Here is a 25,721-nt window from a genome sequence, read left to right as displayed (position 1 = left end):
GATTTCTCCTATGATATTCATTAATTCCACCTTAATATTACAAAGTGACAAAGCTTTGAAAAAAACTCACTTCATCAGTCACATAGCTAGAAGGGTTTGGTGAAAGTGCTGACTATTTTTTGGCTAGCCAAAGTGACCCCCCAAAATCCCCCAAAAACCACACAAAGAATAAAATGAAATTCCTTGTAGTTCCTTCTTTGGTAAAGACTGTTATTGAAATTACTATCAATGATAATGAAAATAAAGTATTTTTGGCCCTCAAAAACAAGGTGTTATATTCTGCTAATTTATAAGGAACACGATATATTGTACAATCATCGTATCAATAAGACTTCTGGATTATGATAAAAAATCATTTAAAAAAACTTTTTTAGAAAACCTTATACATAATTGGAGAGTGTTCCTTTAGATCTCAAATTGTCAAATATTAGATGGTCTTTAGAACACTGAATGTATAGGCTTTCAGGTGCCTTTCAAATAGGTATATTTGAGGTAGCCTAGAGCTTAGAACACAGATTTTCCTAGCTAGAAGTTAGGTCCGGCCTCTGTCCCAATTAGCAGTGGAAAATGAAGCCAGAATATTGGATCAGGGAGGGCACTCAGGACCTATAATATCTAAGCTTGAAGGAAATTTGGAATCTAAAATCCAGAACTGGATGAGGCTGTAGAAGCTGGAATGTGAGTGTTGGGAGGGACTAGAATGCAGAGAGTGGGAGATGTTCAGGGGCTGGGAATGAACATTGTCAGAAACAGGAGGATTTGACCAAACAACAGGACAAGACTAGGAGGCAGGAGAGCACTGAGAAAAAAAGATATTAGACTGAGTAGAGCCTTTAGAACACAACAGGTCAGATCTTGCAGTGTCCTAGAAAACAACCACATCTGATAGCTGGGAAGGCTCTGAAAACATAAATCATTTATTCTAGGAAGGAACTTAGAATGAAAAATCTCACAAAAGGCAAGGATTTATTTTCACATAAATTCTTAGTGGGCAAAATATTGGCCATTTCTAAATAATTTAAAACACAATAAGAAAATAGATTTTTCTTATGAGAATGATAATTTATCCCAATTTAATATATAGTAATGTAGTAGTGATGCTTTAAAAACAAAAAACCTCACCAAGATGACGAAACAAGAAAATGATAAATGTTGGAGAAGATGTGGGAAAATTGGAACACTAAGGCATTGTTGGTGGAGTTGTGAAATGATCCAACCATTTTGGAGAGCAATTTGGGACTATGCTCAAAGGGCTATAAGAATGTGCATTCCCTTTGACCCAGCAATAGCACTTCATACAAATGGGAAAAGGACCCACATGTACAAAAATATTTATAGCAGCTCTTTTTATGGTGGCAAAGAATTGGAAATTGAGAGGATGCCCATCAATTGGGGAATGGCTGAGCAAGTTGTGGTATATGAATGTAATGGAATACTATAAGAAAGTGCTATAAGAAATGATGGACAAGATGATTTCAGAAAAATCTGGAAAATCTTGTAGGGTCTGATGATGAGTGAAGTGAGCAGAACCAGGAGAACGTTGTACACGATAACAGGCATGTTGTGTGATGACTAATATTGATAAACTTAACCCTTCGCAAGGATCTAAGACATCTCCAAAGGCCTCATGATGGAAAATGCTATACATATCCAAAGAAAGAACTATGGAGTTTGAATGCAGATCAAAGCATACTATTTGCTATTTTTTTTCTTCTGTTGAGTTTTGTTTCCTCTTTCTGGTGGTTCTTCCTATTGGTTCTAATTCTTACTTACAGCATCACTAATGTGAAAATATGTTTAATAGGAATGTATATGTATAGCCTATGTCAGATTGTGTGCTATCTTGGGGAAGGTGGTGGGGAGGGAGGAGGAGAAAAATTTTAAACTCAAAAGCATATGGAAGTGATTGTTGATAAATGAAAATAAATTAATTAAAAAACAAAAAACAAAAAACCTCAAATCTCAAAGATACATATACATCCAAAAGGGTGTGGTGAAAGTACTGATTTTTTTTTTGCCTTCTAAAAACCACCACAAAAATAAAAAAAAAAACCTGGCTCATTATGACAAAGACAGTTCCAGGGAATTCCTTCTTGGGTAAAGATTGCTGATGAAGTTATTTTAATGAAAATGTATATAGAGAATTTTTTGACAATAAAAAAGGTGTTTCATTCTGTAGACTTACAAGGGACATGACTTCTGATTCAAAATCGTATCAGTCAGAACCATATGCATTGTAGTAAGAATCCATTTTTTAAATTTCAAAAACTTTTTACAATTTCTTATTGAATATTTTTCTCCAGTTACATGCAAAAACAATTTTTAACATTCAGTCTTAAAACTTTCAGTTCCAAATTCTCTCCCTCCCTCCCTCCCTCCCTCCCCACCCCCATGGAGAAGGCAAACAATTCGATATAGGTTATACATGTGTCATCATGCAAAACATTTCCATAATAGTAATGGTGTTAAAGAAAATATAAATAAAAAAAAAACTCAAGAAGAATAAAGAAAGTTTTAAAAAGTATGCTTCAATTTGTATTCAGACACCATCAGTTCTTTCTCTGGAGCTGGATAGCATTTTTCATCATGGGTCCTTCAGAGTTGTCTTGGATCATTGTATTGTTGAGAATAGCTAGGTCATTCACAACTCATCATCTTACAATATTGCTGTTACTTTGTACGCAGTACATTTCACTTTGTATGAGCCCATGAAAGTCCTTCTAGGTTTTTCTGAGAGCATCCTGCTCATCATAAGAATTCAGTTTTAAAAAGTAGTCTCTGAGAACATGTATCATCTGGAGGGGCCTTGGAATGGAAAACATCATAAAGGTCAGTGATTCATTTTCATATACATTCTTAGTAGGCCAAATTTAGGGCCAACTCTAGTTAATTTGAAAAATAAGAAGTAGATTTTTCATATGAATGGTAATTTATTCCAATTTGAGATATATTATCATGATGGTTTAAAAAAGAAAACTTCACATCTTAAATCACAAAGCAAAAAGAGTACGTGGCTATCTAAAGAATTCCCCCAAAACCAAAACAACTGAACTTGAAAATAAATCCATCTCTATGCAGTTCCTTCTGGATAAAGATTACTGTTGATATTACAATTAGTGATATTGAATATAGAGTATTTTTGGTTACAAAAACAAACTGTTACATACAGAGAACTTGTAAAGGAGAGGGACTAGAGCAGACAGAGTGGAGGTGTCCAGGAGCTGAGAATGGAAATTGTCAGAAGCAAGGGGAGTTTAGGATACAGAAAGACAGATATGGTAGAAGCCATGGAAAAAGGCATGAGAGAGGTAGGAGGGCCCTTGGAAGAAAGGATAACAGAGCAAAGAGATCTATTATAGCACAAGGGTCATATTTCAGAAGTCCCAGAAAACCCAAGATATTAGATAGCTTGGAGGTGTCTGAGAACATAAATCATTGGCTCTGAAGAGGTCTTACAGTGGAAAATATCATAAATGGCAAGGATTTATTTTCATTTATATTCCTAATGGGCCTGAATATTGGGCCATTTCTAGGTAATTCAAACAAGATTTTTCATAGGAGATCAATAGTGTAGTCCAGTTTAATTTATATTATACTCATATCTATAAACACACTGTGAAAAGGGCATAGTGAGAGTACTATATATATTTATATATACATATATACACACACACACACACACACACACACACACACATATGGTAGCTGAAAGAGCTCCAAAAAACCTTCACACTGAAACAAATGCAATTCTCTGCAGTTCCTTCTTTGGTACAGACTGCTGTTGATATGATTATTCATGATATTGACTGTAGGATAGTTTTGGACAATAAGATAAGATTTTACAAAGCTAAGATATAGAAGGGACCATTCTTATGTTTCAAAATCAGGATATCAGACTCATGCATAGTAATGATAATCCAATTAATAAAAGAAATAATTCAAAAATAACTTTGTCAACCATTGGAGAGTGAGGCCTTAGAACCAAAAGTTTCACTTCTTGGTAGCCCCTTGAAATACTGAATTTTGGGGCTGCTCCCGGGATCTTTCAAGGATCTATGTTGGAGAGAGAGATCCTGAAGCTGAGAATTTCTAAGCTATGGGATAAGTCCTGCCCCTGAATGTCCAGTATTGAATGAAAACCTTAGAGAGTCTATGAGATGTGGAATGGCTCATGGCACATAGAAAGTATGAACTTGAAGAAATCTGGAATACAGCATCATCAGCTGGATGAGATTGTCGAATCTGCAAGGCCAGGACTGTGACAGCCTAGAAAAGAGAGAGGGGAGAAGTATGGGGTCTGGGAAGGGACATTTTCAGAAACAGGAGGATTTGAGCACATAGCTCGTCAGGCCTGGGGGTTGCCATGGAGACAAAATTAAGAGAGCTGGCAGTGCCCATAGAAGAGGGGATGTGTGAACAAAGAGAGTGCTTAGGGCAGAAAAGCCCAGATCTTGCAGTGTACTCCAGGGCTATAGGTGGGAAGGTTCAGAGAACAGAAATCATCTCCTGGGGAAGGGGCCTTAGAGTGGAAAACCAGAAATGGAAAAAATATTTATTTATTTACACAAACATACCACCTGGGCCCAAATATTGCCCATTTAGAACTAATTTAAAAAATAAGTTGATTTTTCCTATAAGATCAGTCATTTACTCCAAATTAATTTATAATATACAAGAGTGATGCTTAATTTTTTGTTTCACATCTTCAACCACAGCTACAAAATAATAATGTGATAGTACTGGCTATTTTTAGCTAGCCCTTCAAAATAATAATAACAAAAAACCAAATAAATAAAAAAATCAAATACTATTCCAAACAGGTTCTTCTTTAGTGAAAGCTGAAATACATGTTATTATTAATGATAATTGATGATAATGATAATTTCACCAAATGAAAAAAAGCTATTAGGTTTTGAAGAATTTGAAGGGACATTGCTTATTTTTTTGATTTTAGCATATCCGTAAAACACATGTATCTTATAATAACTACCCAAAACAGAAAAAAAAAACCCTTTAGATCATAGGAAGGGATGGCCTGAACCACAAATTTCAGGTCTTAGAAAGTCTTTGGAACATTGACTATGTGGGCTCCCAGGTACCTTTCAGGGACTTACTTTGGAGGTGGCCAAGAGCTTAGAACACAGAACTTCCTAGCTAACAGGTAAACCTCCTAATTTGGAATGAAAAGTGAAACTAGGAGCAGCTAGGTAGTGCAGTAGATAGAGCACTGGCCCTGCAGTCAGGAGGACCTGAGTTATAATCCAGCCTCAGACACAAAACACTCACTAGCTGTGTGACTCTGGGGAAGTCACTTAAACCCAATTGCCTCATAAAAAAAAAAAACAAAAAACAAAAAAAAACCCCTAGAATTTTAGATCAGGGATGGCTCCTAGAACTGAGAATGGGCTTGAAGTAGATTTCAAACCCAGAATCCTGAGGGGGAAGTGGCTGTAGAAGCTGGAATGTCAGTGTTAAGAGGATCCAAAACAGAGAGGGGGACAGATATTCAGAGGCTGAGAATGGAAATTTATAGATCCAGTGGGATTTTAGCCCACAGAATGCCAGGCCTGAGAGTAGCCCTAGATAAGAAAGAGGGAGCTAGGAGAAGACTTAGAAGAAGGGGTGTCAGAGCAAGGAGAGCCATTAGAAGACAAAAGATCAGACCTGGTGTGTCCCAAAAACTGCCACAGGACATTGCTGGGAGGGTTTAGAGAACATAGATCATTTGCTCTGGAACAGGCTTTAGAATGAAAAAAATATCGTGAAAGGAAAGGATTCATTTTCATCTATAGTCTTATTGTACCAAAATTTTGACTAGTTCTATTTAATTTAAAAAATCAGAAGAAAGGAGAATTTTTATCTGAGATGAATAATTTATTGCAATTTATTATATATTAGCCTAATGGTGAAGCTTTCAAAAAAAAAAAAGCTGACATCCTCAACCACTCAGCCAAAATAATCCCCCATTGATATATATATATATATATATATAGATATATATATATAGATATATATATAGATATATATATATATATATATATATATATATATATATATATATATAGAGAGAGAGAGAGAGAGAGAGAGAGAGAGAGAGAGAGAGAGAGAGAGAGAGAGATGTAAAACTTCTAAAACTTCCCACAGGATAGAATTCAATTGTTATTACTATTCATTAAAATCAATATAAAGACCTTTTTATTTTTTTAGCAAAATTAGATTGTTCTACATAGATCATTTGAATAGTAGAACAGTGGTATTTCCAAAGCATCACAGCTTCAGGGTATCTATGCATTGTAATAATATCCAAATAAATAAGACATTGAAAAAGGGAATCTTCACAATCAGAGTAAGGTCCAGCCTTAGAACACAATGTCTCTGGGGTGGAAATCTTTACAACATTGAAAATTCTGTAAGACTTCCAGGCATATTGAAGTGGAACATTGGAAGTGGCCAAGAGCTTAGCATGCAGAATGTCTAGCTGGGGGTTAATTCTTGCCTTTGAGCATCTAATTTGAAGTGGAAAGTGAAGCTAGAATATTAGATTAGGGAGGGCACTTGGAACCAAGACTGTCTGAGCTTGCAGGAAGTTTGGAATCCAGAGTCCTGAACAGAAGAGGTTGTATGAGCAGGAATGTCAATGCTAGGAGGAATTGGAACAGAAAAAGTGAGAGATGTTTCAGGGGCTATGAATGGAAACTGTCAGAAGCAAAAGGATTTCACCACACAGAAGGTCAGGCCTAGGTCTGTAGCCATGGAGAAGAGAAGGAGACAGTTGGGAGAGCACTTAGAAGAAGGCATGTCAGATACAGGAGAGGTCTTACAACAGAAGGTCAGATCTGAGAATGTCTCAGAAATCACCCTGTGTGATACCTGGTAGAGCTCTGAGGACAGAAATCATCTCTGTTGGAAGGGACCTTAAAATAAAAAAAATATCACTAATGTCAAAGAATTATTTTTGTTTCTATTCCCTAGTAGGCCCTTATATTTGTCATTTCTAGGTAATTTAAAAAAACTAGAGGGTGGACTTTTCCCCATAAGATCAATCATTTATTCTAATGTAATTTATATCATACATTGGTAATGTGTAAAAAAATCTCACATCCAAAACCACACAGACAAAAATGTATGGGGAAAATACTGTTTATTTTTTGGCCAGCCATTAAAACCTCACCAAACCCAAAAAAACCTGTACAATGCAAAGAACTATAATTCTATGAAGTTCCTCTTTGGTAAAAACTGCTATTGCTATTACTATTAATCATAATGAATAATGAATGGTTTTGACCATTAAAAATGGTCTTACCTACTTAGGATTTATAAGAGTAGAAGACTTATGTTTGAAAATTAATATATTAGGAAGTGTCAAATGCACTGTTAAAATAGACCCATTAAAAATTAAGTTAAAAAAAACAACCCATAAACATGTTAGGATCCCAGGAGGATGTTCCTTTAGATCATTAAATGTCCTCTCTGGGTACATCCTTCAAACACTGAATGTCTGGGGTTCCAGCTCCCATTGACTGGGACAAGATGGAGGTGGGTGAGAGCTTAGAATACAGAATTTCCCAGCTTGGCAGTAAGTCTCACCTGTGAGTGAAAGAATTTGGTTGGGAATGTGAAGACAGAATTCTTGAACAGGTAGATGACTCAGAACCTAGATTATCTGAGCTTGATGGAAATTTGTGATCTAGAATCTGAGCTGGATGAGGCTGTAGAAAGAGGAATGTCAGTGTTGAGACCAGAACAGAGAGAGTGGGAAATGGTCAGAAGCTGATCAAGGAAACTTTTCAGAAGCTATGGGATCTTAGCACAGAGAATGTCCAGCCTGAGACTAGCCATGGAAAAGAAAAAGAGAGATTTTGGAAAGCATTTAGAAAAAGAGATAAATAATAGAAAAGGTGAGCCCTGGAGTGTCCTTAAAACTTCTATGTGCCATAGCTGGGAGGGCTCTGAGAACATAAATCTTCTCTTCACAAAGTGGCCTTAGAAGAGAAAAGATCATTCATTGCAAGGACTTATTTTTACATATATTCTTAATGAGCAGTTCTTGGTAAATTAATAGATAACAATTTAGATTTTTTATATGATGTCAGTCCTTTATTCTAATTTAACTTACATTACACAGTGGTGAAGCTTTAAAAAACTCTGATGTCCACAACCAAATAGCCGTTAAGGGTTTGATGAAAGTACTGACAATTTTTTGGCTCCCTAAAAATAAAACCCCAAACCCCAAACACCAGCACCACAAAACTAATGCAATTCCCTGCAGTTCTTTCGTTAGTAAAGACTGTTATTGATTTTATTGTTAATGATAATGAATATAGAGTATTTTTGGCAAAAAAAAACAACAACAACAAAGAGGTGCTATGTTCTTAGGACTCATAAGGGACAGAACTTAAGCTTCAAAATTATTGTATTATCAACACCTTTGTGCATTGTAATAATAAAACAATTTTTAAAAACTTAAGAAAAATAAGCGTTATATATTACAGAAGGGTTTTCTTTAGATCCTAAAATGTCATGTCTTGGAAGCAAGAAGATGGTAGATTTTTTGTATAGTAACATGTATATATATATATGTATATATATATATATGTGTGTGTGTGTGTGTGTGTGTGTGTGTGTGTGTGTGTATACATATATATATAGTTAATTAGTTTTAGTTTTCAACATTCAATTCTATAAGATTTTGAGTTCTAAATTTTCTCCCCCTCCCTCTTAATCACTTCCCCCTTCCCCAAGATGGCATGCAATCTGATGCAGGTTATACATGTACAATCATATTAAACATATTTCCACATTAGTCCTGTTAGAAAGAAGAATTAGAACCAAAGGGGAAAAATCACGAGAAAGAAGAAACAAAAACAAAAAAGAAAAAAAAGAGGGAAAAAAATCTGCTTCAATCTGCATTCAGACTCTATAGTTCTTTCTCTGGATGTGGACAGCATTTTCCATCATGAGTCCTTCGGAACTGTCTTAGAGCATTGCATTGCTGAGAAGAGCTAAGTCTATCCAAGTTGGTCATCATACAATGTGATTATTACTGTTTACAATGTTTTCCTTGTTCTGCTTACCTCACTTAGCATCAGTTCATGCATATCTTTCCAAATTTTTCTGAAGTCTGCCTACTTATCATTTCTTACGGAACAATAGTATTGATGGTAGATTTTTCATAGGAGACCAGTTATTTGTTCCAATTTAATTTATATTACATAGGCAGCTGGGTGGTGCAGTGGTTAGAGCACAGAACTTGGAGTCAGGAAGACCTCAGTTCAAACCTGGCTTCAGACTCTTACTAGCTATGTGACCCTTGGCAAGTCACTTAAACCTGTTTGCCTGAGTTTACTCATGTGTAAAATTAGCTGGAGAAGAAAAGGGCAAACTACTCTAGGATCTTTGCCAAGTAAATCTGAAAAAGGGGTCAGGAAGAGTCAGATGTAACTAAACCAACTAAACAACAACAATTTATATTACATGACGATAATGGCTTTAAACAAAAGTCTCACATCCTCAATTACACAGTTAAAAGTTTCTAGGGAAAGTACTGTCTGCTTTTTGGTTAGCTAAACCCATACCCTCCAAAACTGAAAAGAGCTGCAAACCAAAACAAATGCAATTCCATTCAGTTCCTTCTTGGTAAAGATTGCTATTGATATTAGATTACCTGGATAATCTAGGTCAGTATTAATGATAATCAGTATAGTGTCTTTTTGACACATAAACAAAGTGTTATAGACAGAGGATTTCAACGGACACAACTTATTTTTTAAAATCATTATTTCACCAAGACATATGTCAATTCTAAAACTATCTAAATAAATAAAAATTTAAAAAATTTCTAGACTGTAGCAGGAAAGACCTGTGAACAATCAGTTTTATGGTGTCCTTCCAGGTACCTTTCAAGGGGCAATGTTGGAGGTGGCTTAGAGATTAGAATACAGAATTTCCCAACTAGTCTCTCCTTTGAATGTCCCAATTGAGAGTGGAAAGTGAAGCCAGAATATCAGATCCAGGAAGGCACTTAGATCCCAGAATATCTCAGCTTGAAGAAAACTTTAAATCCAAAATGCAGAACTGGATAAGGCTGTAGAAGCTGGCATGTCAGAATTCTAGGGACTAGAGTGGGTGATGTTCAGAGGCTGAGAACTGAAATTGTAAAAATAGTGGGATTTGAGGATAGAGAATGTCAGGCCTAAGAGTAGCCACAGAGAAGGGAATGAGAGATTGAGGAGAGCCCCTAGAAGCCAGCATATCAAAAATAGGAATGTCCTCAATACCACAGAATGCAATTGCTGGGAGATCTCTGAAAAAAGAAATCATCAGCTCTGGAGGGTCCTTGGGATAGATAATACCATAAATGGCAAGATTTTACTTTATTATACATCCTTAATGGTCTAAAATACTGGCCAGTTTGAATTAAATTACAAAACAAGAAGAAAACATGTTTTTCCTATGTGATCTTTTTTTTTTCATTTAATTTATGTTAGTTTAGTGATGATGTTTTCAAGAAGCAATCTCAAGTCCTAAGCCATGCTGCCAAAAGGGTCTGGTGAAAGTCCAGTCTCTTTCATGGCTACCCAAAAAACCCGAGAAAAATAAAAAATCTTCATACCAAAACAAATGCAATTCTATGAAGTTCCTTTTTTGGTGAAGATTACTATTGTTGTAACTCTTAATGATAAACAATATAGAGTCATTTTGACAAAGAAAGAGCTATGAACACAGTATTTCAAAGAGACACGACTTCAACTTTAAAATCATTTCATTGGCCGAACACTTGTACATTGTAATAATATACAAATAAATTTAAAACTGGAGGAAGGAAGGAAGGAAAAAAAGAAAGAGAGAGAGAGAAAGAAAGAAAGAAAGAAAAAAAGAAAGAGAGAGAGAGAGAAAGAAAGAAAGAAAGAAAGAAAGAAAGAAAGAAAGAAAGAAAGAAAGAAAGAAAGAAAGAAAGAAAGAAAGAAAGAAAGTCTTCTAGATCATAGCAGGTTAGAGCATTGAAACAAAATATGTCAGGGCTGCTAAGTTCCTTAGAACCTAGAATGTTATCGAGCACTTCCAGTTATCTTGAAAGGGAAAATGTTGGAGGTAGCAATGTGAGGTTCGGGGAGACTCCAAAACTATCATGGGGTTGCAGTGTCATCTGGAAAGAATTTGCTGACTCAACCCATCTTCCAGTCAAATGGCAAAAGTTTATTGTGATGCTTTAAAGCAGGCATAGTTCCTTAGGGAACTTGTAACCTAGTAGGGGTGATGCTAAAGCTTATATAGAAAAAGTTTAGCAAATGCTGTGCCAAGTATGCAAATTAGATGGGGCAGGATTGAGGTGAGATTAAGGAGTGGTCAGTTTTTTATTAAAGGAAGGTGTAATTTTTGTACGTAGTGTGAAAGCGTTTTACCCAGAGTTCACTACAAGAAGCAGGGGCAGGGGGCAGGATGGCACTAAAGGGTATGTTTTTAGGCCTGCAACATTACTAAGTCAACTGATAGTCATGACCATCCTGTCTGTTAACAGTCAATGTCCTGCTTAGACAAGATAGATTGGGGAGTGGACTTATATCTTGACTTCTGGAATGTGTATGGTAATTGAGGGAGTCAGTACTGCTGGTACAAGATAGTCCTGTTTACAAAAGGGAAATTCTTACAGAGTCAGCTTGAACAGGGAGAGATAGTTTGCTTCACTGGGGCCTACTCATGAGTTATTGCCAGAGATATGGTCTTTGGGCTGGGCTCCAACCACCCTATCAGCAAGAACTTAGGAAACAGAATTTCCTAGTTAGGAGCTAAGATCCACCTCTGAATGTCCCAATGTGGAATGGAAAGTGAACTCAGAATATCAGATTGGGGAAGGTACAACGTAGAATGTTTAAGCTTCAAGAAAATTTTGAATCCAGAAACCTCACCTGGATTAAGCTTTAGAAGGTGTGATGTCAAAATTGTGAGGAACTAGAGCAGAGTGGGAGATGTTCACAGACTGAGAATGGAAATATCAGAAGCAGTGGGATTTTAGCCCACAGAATGTCAGGCTTGGGAGTTGCCATGGAGAAGAGAATGAGAGAGATAGGAAAGCCCTTAGAAGAAGGGATATCAGGTCAAGGAGAGGTCTTACAATACAAAAGGTCAGGTCTTGGAATGTCCTTAAAACCACCATAGGTGAGAGCTGGCAGGACTCTGAGAACAGAAATCATTTTCTCTGTAAGAGCTCTTAGAATGGAAAATACCAGGGGACAGCTAGGTAGGCGCAGTGGATAGAGCATCGGCCCTGAAGTCAGGAGGACCTGACTCAGGCCTCAGGCCAAACACTTGACACTTACTAGCTGTGTGACCCTGGGCAAGTCATTTAACCCCAATTGCCTAAAAAAAAAAAAAAGGAAAAAAAAAGAATGGAAAATACCATCAATGGCAAGGATTGATTTCCGTGTATATTCTTTATTGGCTCAGATATCAGCCAGTTCTAGGCAATTTAAAAAACAAGAAGGTAGGTTTTTAAAAAATCAGTCATTTATTACAATTTAAATTATATTACACAGTATGAAGCTAAAAACAAACTAACTCACATCCTCAACCACAAAGCCTAAAGTCTAAGGTAAAAGTACTATTTTTTAGCCAGTCCAAGACCCTCAGAAAAATAAAAAGCCTTCAAACCAAAACAAATGTAATTCAATGTAGTTCCTTCTTTGGTAAAGAATTCCATTGATATTTTCTATTGATGATAATAAATATCAATTATTTCTGGCCCTCCAAAACAAGGCGTTACATTCAGAGCACTTGTAAATTACATGGCTTATGTTTCAAAATATTTATATGAGTAAGACCTATATTCATGTTAATATTAATTCATTAAAATAAACTTAAAGAGGGCAGCTAGGTGGCACAGTGGGTAGAGCACTGGCCCTGGAGTCAGGAGGACCTGAGTTCAAATGTGACCTCAAACACATAACACTAGCTGTGTGACTTGGGGAAAGTCACTTATCCCCAATTGCCTCACCAAAATAAATAAATAAATAAATAAATAAACTTCAAAAGAACTTATAAATAACAGGATGTTGCTCCTTTAGATCCAAAAATGTCATGTCTTGGTTCATAGAACAATGAATGTCTGCTTCCAATTGTCCCAGTTTGGAGTTAAAAGTGAAACAATATTAGGTCAGTGAGGCTATTTAGGACCTGGTATGTCTGATAATGAAAGAAATTTCAAATCCCGAATCCTGAGCTGGATAAGACTCATAGAAGCTGGAATGTCAATGTTGGGAGGGACTAGAACAGAGAGAGTGGGAAATGTTCTATGGCAAAGAATGTCAGTTGTTAGAAGTAATAGGATTTTAGCACTCAGAATGTCAGGGATGGAAGTAGCCATGGAGAAGAGAATGAGAAATTTAGGAGAGCCTTTAGAAACAGGGATATCAGATCAAGGAGAGAATACAAAAGATCTGACTGGGTATATCTGAAAAACTTCCATATGCTATAACTGGGCGGGATCTGAAAATATAAATCGTCTCCTCTGGAAGGGCCCTTAGAATGGAAAATATCATAAAAGCCAAGGATTTGTTTTCATATATATTCTTGGTGGGGCAAAATATTGGCCAAAACTAGTTAATTTGAAGGAACAGGAAGAAAATAGATTTTATGACATTAATATCTTAATAAAATGTAATATATATTAGCCTAGGATTGATGCTTTTAAAAAATCATATCTTGAATCAAACAGCCAAAATTGTAAGGTTAAAGTACTGTCAATTTTTTAGATATTCAAAGAATCCCCCCAAAACCCCAAAATACTTGGAACACCAAAATAAATCCAATTTCATGTAGTTCCTTCTTTGTAAAGACTATTATTGCTATTACTATTAATGATACTGAATATAGACTGTTTTGGGCCACAAAAAAAGATGTTACATACAGATGACTTATAAAGTAGAAGATTAGTTTTTCAGAAATGTTATATCAGTAAGACTCTTATTGCATTGTAATAATAATCCAATAAATAAAAACTTGGCTGGGGCGAGGGGGTGTGTGGGAGGGAGAAAACCTTATTTTTTGTACCAGAGGGTGTTTTCTTGGATGGTCCATAGAACACTGAATGTGAGACCTTCCAGGTACCATTCCAGGGGGAAAGGTGGAAGTTGCCAAAGGCTTAAAATACAGAATCTCCTAACTAGAAAGGAAGTCTTTCCTCTGAATGTCCCAATTTGAAGTGGAAGGTGAAGCCATAACTTTATTTTGGAGAGAACACTTAGAACCTAGAACTTGAAGGAAATTTCAAATCCAGAATCATTAGCTGAATGATGCTGGAGAATCTGGAATGTCAGTGTCGGGAGGGACTAGAACAGTGAGAGTCAGAGATGTTTAGGGGCTGAGAATGGAAATTTTCAGGAGCAAGAGAATTTTAGCACATAGAATGTGAACCTTTGGAGTAGCCATGGAGAGGAAAATGAGACAGGTAGGATACCACTTAGAAGAAGGGACATCAGAGAGAGATCACAGTGTCCTAAAAATTACCATATGTGAGACCTGGGAGGGCTCTGAGAACATAAATCAGCTGCTGTTGAAGGCACCTTAGAATGGAAAATATGGCAAATGGCAAGGATTTAATTTCATATGTATTCTGAGTAGGCCCAAATATTGGCCTGTTCTAGTCATTTAAAAAATAAGAAGGATTTAGATTTTTCATATGAGATCAACCATTTATTCCAATGTAATTTATTTTATAGAGTGGTGATGCCTAAAAAAAAAACTCCAGTACTTAACTACACAGCTAAAAGTGTAAAATTACTCTCTATTTTTTGGCTAGCAAAACACAAAAACAAAAACCAAAGAAAAAAACACCTGCACACCAAAACAAATGCAATTCCATGAAATTTAGTTTTTTGTAAAGAATGTTATTGATATTACTATTAGTGATAATGGATGTAGAGTATTTGGGGGAACATAAAAATAGGGTGTTACTGGTTGGTTGGCTGTCGTCCTTCACATTTGAAGAAGACCAAATGACATTAGTATGTTGGGCTCAAGGTACAGTGAGTCCAATTGTGGCTGATCAGCCCAATGCAAACTTGGAAGGCTCTGCCACAGATCAGGTACAAATAGTCCATATGAACATTTGGAGTAGAGCTGTCTTTCAGTTTGCACATCTCAGGATTCCTTTGAACTACTGCAGTTCTGTTTTGCTCATAGACCAAAGCACCATCTTTCATGTAGGCACATCATTCTGAGAAGTCTTGTGCCAATGTGTCCCATGTCTCACAATCGATTCCAAAGATCCTTGATCTCCATGTGAGCATTTGCCTTTTGTGAGTTCTCTGTAAAACAGCATTTTAGACAAACACATGTTTGGTGTTCTGGCTATGAGGCCAGTTCATCAGAGTTTTGCTCTCTGCAATGGAGTTTGAATGCTTTGCAGTTCAGCTGGAGAAATGACCTCATTGTCTGGTACCTTATCTTGCCAGGTGATCTTCAGAATCTTCCTAAGATAATTCAAATGGAAGCGATTCAGTTTCCTGGCATGGTGCTGGTAGACTGTCCATGTTTCACAGGCATACAACAATGAGATCAACAGAACAACTCTGTAGACCGTCAGTTTACCTAACAATTATTCTCTCCCACACTTTCCTTCAGAGCTTTCCAAACACTGAGCTAGCTCTGGCAATGCGTGAGTCAATTTCATCATCTACGTGGACATCCCTGGAAAGTACACTGCCAGGGTAAGTGAACTTATCCACAGCATTCAGAATTTCTCCATTTGCTGTAAGCAATGGTTCCACATATAGATGGTGCAGTTCTGGCTGGTCACCTTCATGGCCCTTTAGAACTAATTGTTCACATCTGCCTATTCTGCTGGAGGAGTCTTCACATGGGGTAGACACCCCTCATACTCACCAATGGGTTTAAGGCTCTTCAGTTACCCTCCACTTGGTTTAGCCTATCTACCAAAAAGGCTTACCCAGGTGAGGCTACTGAGCATGGTACAGCTTCATTGAGCCACAGGGAAGATTTGGGTGGCAGGTGGACACCAAATGTGGGAAGCAGTCCTGAAAAGGGCTCAGCAGCCCTCACACCAGAAGTCTCAGCTCTGAATGTTCCAGTATGGAAAATGGAAAGTCAATTCAGAATATCAAAGAAGGGAAGGGACTTAGAACCTTAAGAGTCTAAGCTTAGAACCTAAAGTATCTGAGCTTCAAAGAAATTTTGAAACTGGAATCCTGACCTGGATTAGGCTTTAGAAACTGTAGTGTCAAAATTGTGAGGGACTAGAATGGGGACTTTAGAAAAAGGGATATCAGATCAAGAACTGGAGATGTTCAGAGGCTGAAAATAGAAAATATGAGAAACAGGATGATTTTAGCACACTGACAATCAAGCTTGGAAGTAGCCATTGGGAAAGAGAATGAGAGAGAGAGAGAGAGAGAGAGAGAGAGAGAGAGAGAGAGAGAGAGAGAGAGAGAGAGAGAGAGAGAAAGCTTTCATAAGAAGAGATATCAAGTGGATAGAGCACCGGCCCTGAAGTCAGAGGGACCTGAGTTCAAATCTGGCCTCAGATACATAACACTCACTAGCTACGTGATTCTGGGCAAGTCACTTAACCCCAATTGCCTCACCAAAAAAAAAAAAAAAAGAGAGAGAGAGAGAAAAAAAAAAGGAAAAGGGATATTAGGGCAAGGAGAGGTCTCAGAACACAGGTCAGATCTGCAGGATCCTAAATATTTCTATCTGCCATACTTGAAATGGCTGTGAGAACATAAATCCTCTGCTCTGGAGGGGGCCTTAGAATGGTAAATATCATCAATGGCAAGGATTTCTTTTCATATATACATATATATGTACATATATACATACATACATATATATTAAATAGGCCCCAATATTGGCCAGATCTAGGTAATTTAAAAAATAAGAAGATAGATTTTATGTCTGATATCACTCATTTATTCCAACTAAGTCATATTACACAGTGGGGACACTTTTAAAAAATAATCACATCCTCAGTCACAAAGAGAGAAAGGGCATGATGAAACTACTGCATACTTTTTGTCCAAAAAACCCCCAGAAAAACAAAAAAGCCTTCTCTCTACAACAAATGTAATACCAAGAGGTTCCTTCTTTGGTAAAGGCTGCTAATGCTATCACTAGTAATGGCAAATAAACCAGATGTTCCGTACAGAAGATTGAGAAGGGACTCAATTTAAATTTCAAATCCTTATATCTTGAAGACACATGTGCAGTGTAGTAATGTACAAATAAAGGAAAAATTAAAGGAAAAAAAAACCCTTCTTGACCATAGCCAGGTGTGGCTTTCAAACAAAACATATCAGAGTTAGGAAAGTCCTTAAAACAATGAATGTTATGGAATCTTCCCAGTTACCTTTCAAGGGGGAATGTTGGAGGGGGCTGAGAGTTTAGAAGACAGAATTTCCTAACTAGGGAAGTAAGTCCCTCCTCTGAATGTCCCAAATTGGAAAGGAAAATAAAGCCAGAAGATGAGATCCAGGAAGGTGCTTAGAATGCAGAATGTCTGGGCTTGAAGGAAATTTCAGATCCAGAATCCTGAGCTGACTGAGGCTGTAGAAGCTGGAATGTCAGTCTTGGGAGGGACTAGAATAAAGAGAGATGAAGGTGTTCAGAGGTTGAGAATGGAAATTGTCAGAAGCAGGAAGATTTTAGGACACAGAAGGTAGTCATGGAGAAAAGAAGGAGAGATTTAGGAAAACACTTAGTAGAAGGGATATCAGAGCAAGGAGAACCCTTAGAATCCAACATATCAGAAATAGGTGTGTCCTCAATACCAGGGTATATCATTGCTGGGAGGTCTTTGAGAAGATAAATCATTGGGTCTGGAGGGTCCACAGAATGGAAAATATATATTAGGAGGTTTAATATATTATTTATTCTTAGTGGGCCAAAAGATGGCAAATAAGTGGCACAGTAGATAGAGTGCCAGGCCTGGAGTCAGGAAGACCTGAGCTCCAATCTGGCCTCAGACACTTACTAGCTGTGTAACCGTGGCAAGTCACTTCACCCTGTTTGCCTCAGTTTCCTCATCTGTAAAATGAAGTGGAGAAGGAAATGGCAAACCACTTCCAAGTATCCCTGCCAAGAAAACCCCACATGAGATCGGAAGAGTGGGACCTTACTGAAGAGACTAAAGAACCAAAAAACACAGCAGATGTCCCTGATTTCTCTGACACAGTCTCTGAGAGGAGTCAGTCAATCAGCAGGAAAGGTGTCCAGGACAAGACCTGTTCACTCCAGACCATGCATGAATCTATAGCTTAGACAGAAGCTTTGCCGTAGGCTTTGGGGATGGATGCGGGGGTTGGGGGGGGCAGCCTTGCTCTGGGGTACTCCTGAAGGAGTCACGAATCCTCCTGCGTGATCTCTAGTCACCACACCGTCACTGTGGGAGAGGCGGGGCTTGCTCAGACACCCCTCAGAAAGGCCACTGATGGCCATTTCCTAGGGCACGACACGACAGACACCTGGAAGCTCTGCGGGTGCTGAACAGGCCGGATACAAGGTGTGGGTGCGTACCTGCGTGGGAGGGGGCGCACCTAGGGCCGGCGATGCTTTGCATGCATGTTCCTCAGCTCAGGTAGAGCAGCGTCCCGTCTCTATGGTGACTGCCCCTGGCTCCAGGTAACCATTGCCCTGGGCAGGCCAGGGGAGTGGGCCCCGACCCTCCTCAGTGGCCCAGCGCCCCCCTCGCATCTCTCCTGCTTTTTACAGGCCAAAGCGCACCACTCCTCTGGCCGCTGGGGTTGGGGGCGGGAGGGGAGTGGGGGGTGGGGCAGCGGAGAGTGCTGCAGGTGCCAGTGCGCAAGCCCGAGCAGGAGCTGCAATGCAGCACCAGGACCGTGAGTGTCCCAAGGGGGCGGGGGGGGGGGCGGCAGTGCTGTCATTTGTGGAGACACCAGTGAAGGGGCAGACGTAGGTGCTAGGTGCCCCAGTCCAGGGAGGAGCGGGGGTGGGAGGGTGAGGGGTGAGGGGGCAGGAACAGTGAGACTGGGTACAGGGGCGGGGGCTAGCTCTTCAGAGAAAGTGAGAGTGCCTTTTCCCCCCACCTCTCCACAGTCTGATCAGCAGGGTCCTGGGCCCTCAAAGGGGCGGGGGTGGGGAGTGGGGAAGGGGGCCACCAGACAGGGTGGTTTTTACCCAAGGAGGTGGGCAGAGATTAAAAACTAAGAATTAAAAAGGAGGGCTGGGGCTGGCAACTCCCTTCTGGGTTCCAGCTGGGAGGTGGGGGAGCAAAAGGGGAGAAGAAAATGCAGGGGAGGGGGGTGGGGCTTCCTTTTGTCTTGGGGAGGGTGGCGCCCTGCAGTTCAGGTTCTGGTTCTATTGATATTATTATTAATGATAAGGAATGGCCCCCAAACCCCAGGTGTTACATACCCAGGACTTAAAAGGAACAAGCCTTCTGTGGAAAAAGCAGAATATTCCTAAGACCCCTGTGCATTATAATGGTAATCCAATGAATAATAAATAAGCAAAAATGAACTTTTTGCATCACAGGATGTTGTGGCCTTGGAACCTGAATGTCTCCACTTCCAGGGGGAGACAGAATGTCCTAGCTGGGGGTACGTCTCCCCTCTAAACCTCCCAATGAGGAGGGGAAAGTGAAGCCAGAATATCAGATCGGGGAGGGCACTTAGAACCTGGAATGTCTGAGCTTAAAGGAAATTTGAATCCTGAATTCGAAGCTGGATGAGTCTGCAGAAGCGGGAATGTCAGCAGAAGGAGACCTAGAGCAAAGAGAGCCCTTAGAACAGCAAAGGTCACACCTTGCAGGGTCCTAGGAAGCCCTCCACGTGACCTCTGGGAGGGCTCTGAGAACATAAAGCAAAAGGAGGTAAATTTTTCCTTTTGAGATCAATCATCTATTCCAATTTAATTTATATTACGCATTGGTGATGCTTAAACAAACAAACAAAAAAATTCACATCTTTAAACACAACCAATAGGGTATTGTGAAAATACTGTCTATTTTTTTTTGCTTAGGCAAAAGAATCTCCAAGAACTCCTCAAAATCATACTCTGAAATAATTACAATACCATGCCCATCCTGTTTTGGTAAACGTTGCTATTGATATTACTATTAATGATAATGTATTTAGAGTATTTGGCTAGAAAAACAAGACCTTAAGTTCTGAGCACTTCTAAGGGACTCTACTTATGTTTCAGAGTCAAAATATAGGTCACATCTATGTGCGTTGTAATAATGATCCAACTGTCAAAAAAAAATTCTTTAAATCACCTTTAAAGGGTATGGCCTTAGAACCAAAACTGTCAGACCTTTGAAGGTCCTTGGAACACTGACGATTGGGGCTTACAGGTACCATTTAAGGCAGAAAATTGGAGGGTACTGAGAGCTGAGAATACAGAATTTCCTAGCTAGCTGGTTAGTCCTGACTGGAAGTGTCCTTAATTTGGAGTGGAAAGTAAAACCAGTGTTTTAGATTAGGGAGTGCTCTTAGAGCCTGTAATGTTTGAGCTTGAAGAAATAGAAGCTAGAATGTCAGTACTGGGAGGAACTAGAACAGAGGGAGTAGCAGATGTTTAAGGGCTGAGAATGGAAATTGTCATAACAGTGGCATTTTAGCAAAAAGAATGTTAACCTTGGGATTAGCCATGGAGAAGAAAATAAGAGATATAGGAAAGCATTTGTAAGAGTAGTTATCATAGGGAGGAGAGCCCTTAGAACCCAGTATATCAGAAACAGGTGTGTCCACAATACCAGGATATGTGATTGCTGAGAGAAATCTGAGAACATAAATCATCTGATATGGAAGGGGCCTTAAAATACAAAATATCATGAAAGGCAAAGATTTATTTTCACATATATTCTTAGAGGGCCAAAATATTGACTAGTTATAGGTTAATTAAGAAACAAGGACAATTAAAATTTTTTTTCTATGAGATCATTCTTTTATTTCAAATAAATTCGTATTACATGTTATTAAAGTTTTTAAAAATCTCACATTCTAAGCCACACAGCCAAAATGGTTTGGTGAAAGTACTGACCATTTTTTGGCTACCTAAAAAATCCCCAGAAAACCTAAAATTTGGGACACTGAAACTAATGCAGTTCCATGAAGCTTCTTCTTTGCACAAGACCGCTACAGATGTTATAATTAATGATAATGAATATAGAGTAATTAATGTCCAAAGAAACCCAAGGTGTTGGGAAGGACTAGAACAAAGAAAATGGGAGACATTTAGGGGCTGAAAATGGAAATGGTTCCAAAGCAGTGGGATTTTACCACAGGAAATATCAGGATTTATTGTAGCCAAGGAGAAGAAAATGAGAGAATTAGTATTTAGAAGTAGGGATATTAGAACAAAGAGATCTCTTAGAACACAAAAGGTGAGAACTTGGAGTGTCCTAAAAAAAATTAAAAAAAACCAAACAAAACTGTCCACAGGCAATAGCTGGAAAATATGAACTTCAGGGAAATGCATTTGTTTCCTTGTGTAGATATTTTGGATTTGGGAGAATATTTTGGCCAACCACAAAAGAGAGAGAACTTTTGTCATACTCTTGGGGCTGTGGGGGTTGACAATGTGAGAATTTTTGTAAGTATCACTACTGGACTATTATATATTAAACTGGAATAAATTATTGTCATTCAAAAAATTTACCTCAGCTCTGATGGGGGCCTGAGAATGGAAAACATCCCAAATGCTAAGAATTTATATTTTTTTATTCTTAGTAGGCCAAAATGTTGGCCAATTCTAGTTACATTTTAAACACATGTAATGTTATAAAAAAGAGGGGGAAAAAACCTGCCTGGTTATAGTAGGATAAGGCCTTAGAACATAAAACATCAGGACTGAGAAGTTCCTTACAATATTGAGTGTCTGGACTTTGAGGAGGGGCTTTAGAACACAAAAGATCAGATCTTGGAATGTCCTGAAAAACCCCAAATGTGATAGCTGGGAGGGCTCAGAGAACATCAATCATCTGTTCTGGAAAGGGCCTTAGAATGGACTATTTCCTTTCATATAGATTCTCAGTTGGCCAAAAGATTGGCCCGTGCCAGGTAATTTAAAAAACAAGCAGTGAGACATTGTAATAATAATCCAATAATTAAAAAACTGAAAGAAAAAAACTTTATAGGTCACAGAAATGTATAACCTTTGTCAACCCCAGTGTTTGGTCTAAGAAAAGATAAACAGAGTTAGGTTGTCCTAGTCCATGTTTTATTTCTCTCAAAGTGGGCAGTCATGCGTTACATGGGAGCTGCAGTCTAGAACTGGGCTTTCCCAAGGAAGCTAGTCTGGAACTGGGCTCATTTTGGGGTTAGGGTGCACAGTTTTTAAACCCTTCCAACAGGGGGTGATATCATTTCATCATCAATTCATTTCCAGATAGAGGAAATACTTCTTCTATCAGGCCCCTCCCAACCCTACCAGACCACTCCCAGGCTTGGGCTATTATTTTTATATATTATTATAAAATAATTATTATAAAACCAAAATGGAAACCTTTTAGACCAGGAAACTTACATTTTTAGGTTGGCCAATTGTTGATATATCTGAGAAACTCAAATAAAAACAGACTTTACGTTATTCATTCCCCCTTTAGGAGGATGAGATTCCACTAAGGAATTAATAACAGAACACCTTTCATAAGAAGATGGACTCCAATACATAAATGAATTCATTTAAAAGTTGCCAGATTAATTACAATTGTAACAGAAGGTTCAGGGACAGTATACATAAATGCATTGAGAAGTAAATTTTAAAACAGTGCATATCCAGTAAGTTATTTATAATAAAACATTTCCAACTTCTAGCCATGTTAAAATAAATAGCCCCTAATTAAAGTGGTTGTTTCTTTTAAGGAATTTACAAGATAGACCACAAGCCATTCTTCTTCTAAGTTCACTAATTGTAGCAGTAACTAAATAACAGAATCCTATCCTGGTTTCACAAGTCTTTGACATAATTATCTCCATACCATTAGGAGGAATTAAAGGACCTTAACTTATACATAAAAATATAATGAGTAACAAATGTCAGGGTTAAATACTTAATTAGTTGTTTGGAATACAGAAAGGACTAAAATTCTAGGCCAAATAGCTTGATCTTATACTTGCATCTTACTATAGTAACTCAAATATTCCAGTAGCAATCTATCATTTAATAGATTTAATATTGTACTTACAAAACTTAATTATACAAATTTGCTACAAAAGAATGGGGACATAACTATAGTAAGGGAACAATGTTTCCCTAACTTCATGCCATTTCCAAGCAAAAGTTATATAGATGGTCAATTGCGTTGAGACAGGCTTAAAGTCAGGCAGGTGTCAATTGGGGAAATTGAGTCAGGAGAATCCTATCTCAGATCATGCAAATAGTCATTCTCCCAGCTTTTCTCATGAGAACACTGTCTGCAATTCATAGATATAGAACCCCATAGGGTTGTTGGCATCATGGATAATTGGCTTAATGGCATTCCGTGATGATCATACCTGGAGTCAGAATCAGAATAACATCAGTTAACAGTCCCAATAAAGTCTTGAATAGAAAGTTCCAATAATCAGAGTTCAGATGGGTTCAGCTGTCATGGATCACATATGTGACTGTAATCCCACATTGGTAACAGTAACAGTAACAGATTCACCACAGAAAAATACTACTGCTCTAAGAAGCCCTTTAAACAATGAGAGCATCTTTAAGGTGAGTCTTAAGTAGTTTGCATACATTTCTACTACACATGTTCTAATTCTAGATTAAATAACAAATATGAGTAAAGTCAAATTTCCCATTAAGCAATAAATTGGTTTGCAGATGAAAATTTAGTAGGCCTTCTAAAAATCACACAAAAGATTTTTGCACAACATTTCTTCATACAGAATATTTTTCTTTCTTAAAAAAACGGCTTATTGTTAATAAGGGCAAATTGTTTACATCGCTACAAGGGAAGATGGCACTTGTAACTCTTGAGAACTATGTTGTTATTATGCCATGTTAAAGGGGTATACATAAAGGGGGTGGATATAAGGTGACTTTGATGTAATGATAAAAAAAATCCAATCAAGTAAGTTAAATGTATCCAAGTAAGCGGATTAATCTGATCTATGAAAATGTATTGAGAGAAAAGGAAAGGAGGAAGCGCACAAGGGTAAGTTACCTTACAGGAAAAGACACAAAAACCTATTACAGCAGAGGGAAAAAGGGAGGGGTGAGCATTGTTTGAACCTTACTCTCATCAGATTTGGCTCAAGAAGGGAATAACATAATCAGTTAGGTATAGAAATCTAACTTGCCCTATAGGCAGTAGGAGGGAAAAGGGGAAAGAAAAGGGAGGGGGATAGAAGGGAGGGAAGAAGCAGTAAGGTAAAGGGGAAGAAAAGGGAAAGGGTAATAGAAGGGAGGAGGGACTGAGGAGGGCAGTGGTCAAAAGCAAAACACTAGTGAGGAGGAAAAAGGAGAAAGAAAAGCATAAAGGGGGGAAAGGATGGAGAAAAAGACACAGATAGTAATCATAACTGTGAATGTGAATGGGATGAACTCTCCCATAAAACAGAAGCAGATAGCAGAATGGATTAAAAACCATAATCCTACAATATGTTGTTTACAGGAAACACATTTGAAAAAGATGATACACATAGGGTAAACGTAAAAGGCTGGAGCAGAATATATTATGCTTCAGCTGAAGTAAAAAAAAGCAGGGGTAGCAATCCTGATCTCAGACAAAGCAAAAGCAAAAATAGATCTAATCAAAAGAGATAAGGAAGGAAACTACATCCTGCTAAAAGGCACCATAGACAATGAAGTAATATCATTACTAAACATATATGCACCAAATGGTATAGCATCCAAATTCTTAGAGGAGAAGTTCAGGGAGTTACAGGAAGAAATAGACAGCAAAACTATACTAGTGGGGGACCTCAACCTCCCCTCTCTGAACTAGATAAATCTAACCACAAAATAAACAAGAAAGAAGTTAAGGAGGTGAATAGAATTAGAAAAGTTAGGTATGATAGACCTCTGGAGAAAATGAATGGGATAGAAAGGAATATACTTTTTTCTCAGTGTACATGGCACATACACAAAAATTGACCATGTACTAGGGCATAAAAACCTCACAATCCAATGCAGAAAGGCAGAAATATTAAATGCATCCTTTTCAGATCATGATGCAATAAAAATTATATATAATAAAGGGCCATGGAAAGATAGACTAAAAAATAATTGGAAACTAAATAATCTAATCCTAAAAAATGATGGGTCAAACAACAAATCATAGAAACAATCAATAATTTCATTCAAGAGAATGACAATAATGAGACAACATACCAAAACTTATGGGATGCAGTGAAAGCAGTTCTTAGGGGAAGTTTTATATCTCTAAATGCTTACATAAATAAAATAGAAAAAGGAGATCAATGAATTGGGCATACAACTAAAAAAACTAGAAAAAGAACAAATTAAAAATCCTCAATTAAACACCAAATTAGAAATATTGAAAACCAAAGGAAAATTAATAAAATTGAAATTAAGAAAACTATTGAACTAATAAATAAAACTAAGAGCTGGTTTTATGAAAAAAACCAATAAAATAGATAAACCTTTGGTTAATTTAATTTAAAAAAAAAAAGAAAACCAAATTACTAGTATCAAGAATGAAAAGGGTGAAGCTACCACCAAGGAAGAGGAAATTAAAACAATAATTAGGAATTATTTTGCCCAACTATATGCCAACAAATTTGACAATC

General features: G+C 37.8%; 1 long non-coding RNA gene across 1 annotated transcript in view; it reads left to right on the top strand.

Annotated features, from left to right (window-relative positions):
• The window catches only part of LOC144455039 (uncharacterized), a 68,086-nt gene that overhangs the window by 26,585 nt on the left and 15,780 nt on the right, over positions 1 to 25,721 (top strand). The window contains exon 2 of the long non-coding RNA XR_013483682.1: positions 15,619 to 15,704. This is a non-coding gene — a long non-coding RNA (uncharacterized LOC144455039). The remainder of the gene's footprint in view (positions 1 to 15,618; positions 15,705 to 25,721) is intronic.

The sequence above is a fragment of the Phascolarctos cinereus genome, unplaced genomic scaffold (genome assembly GCF_003287225.1).
Source record: "Phascolarctos cinereus isolate Bilbo 61053 unplaced genomic scaffold, phaCin_HiC Scaffold_8;HRSCAF=390, whole genome shotgun sequence".
NCBI lineage: Eukaryota > Metazoa > Chordata > Mammalia > Diprotodontia > Phascolarctidae > Phascolarctos > Phascolarctos cinereus.
Note: the sequence above shows the minus strand (reverse complement) of the source record. Positions and strands in the feature narration are given on the sequence as shown.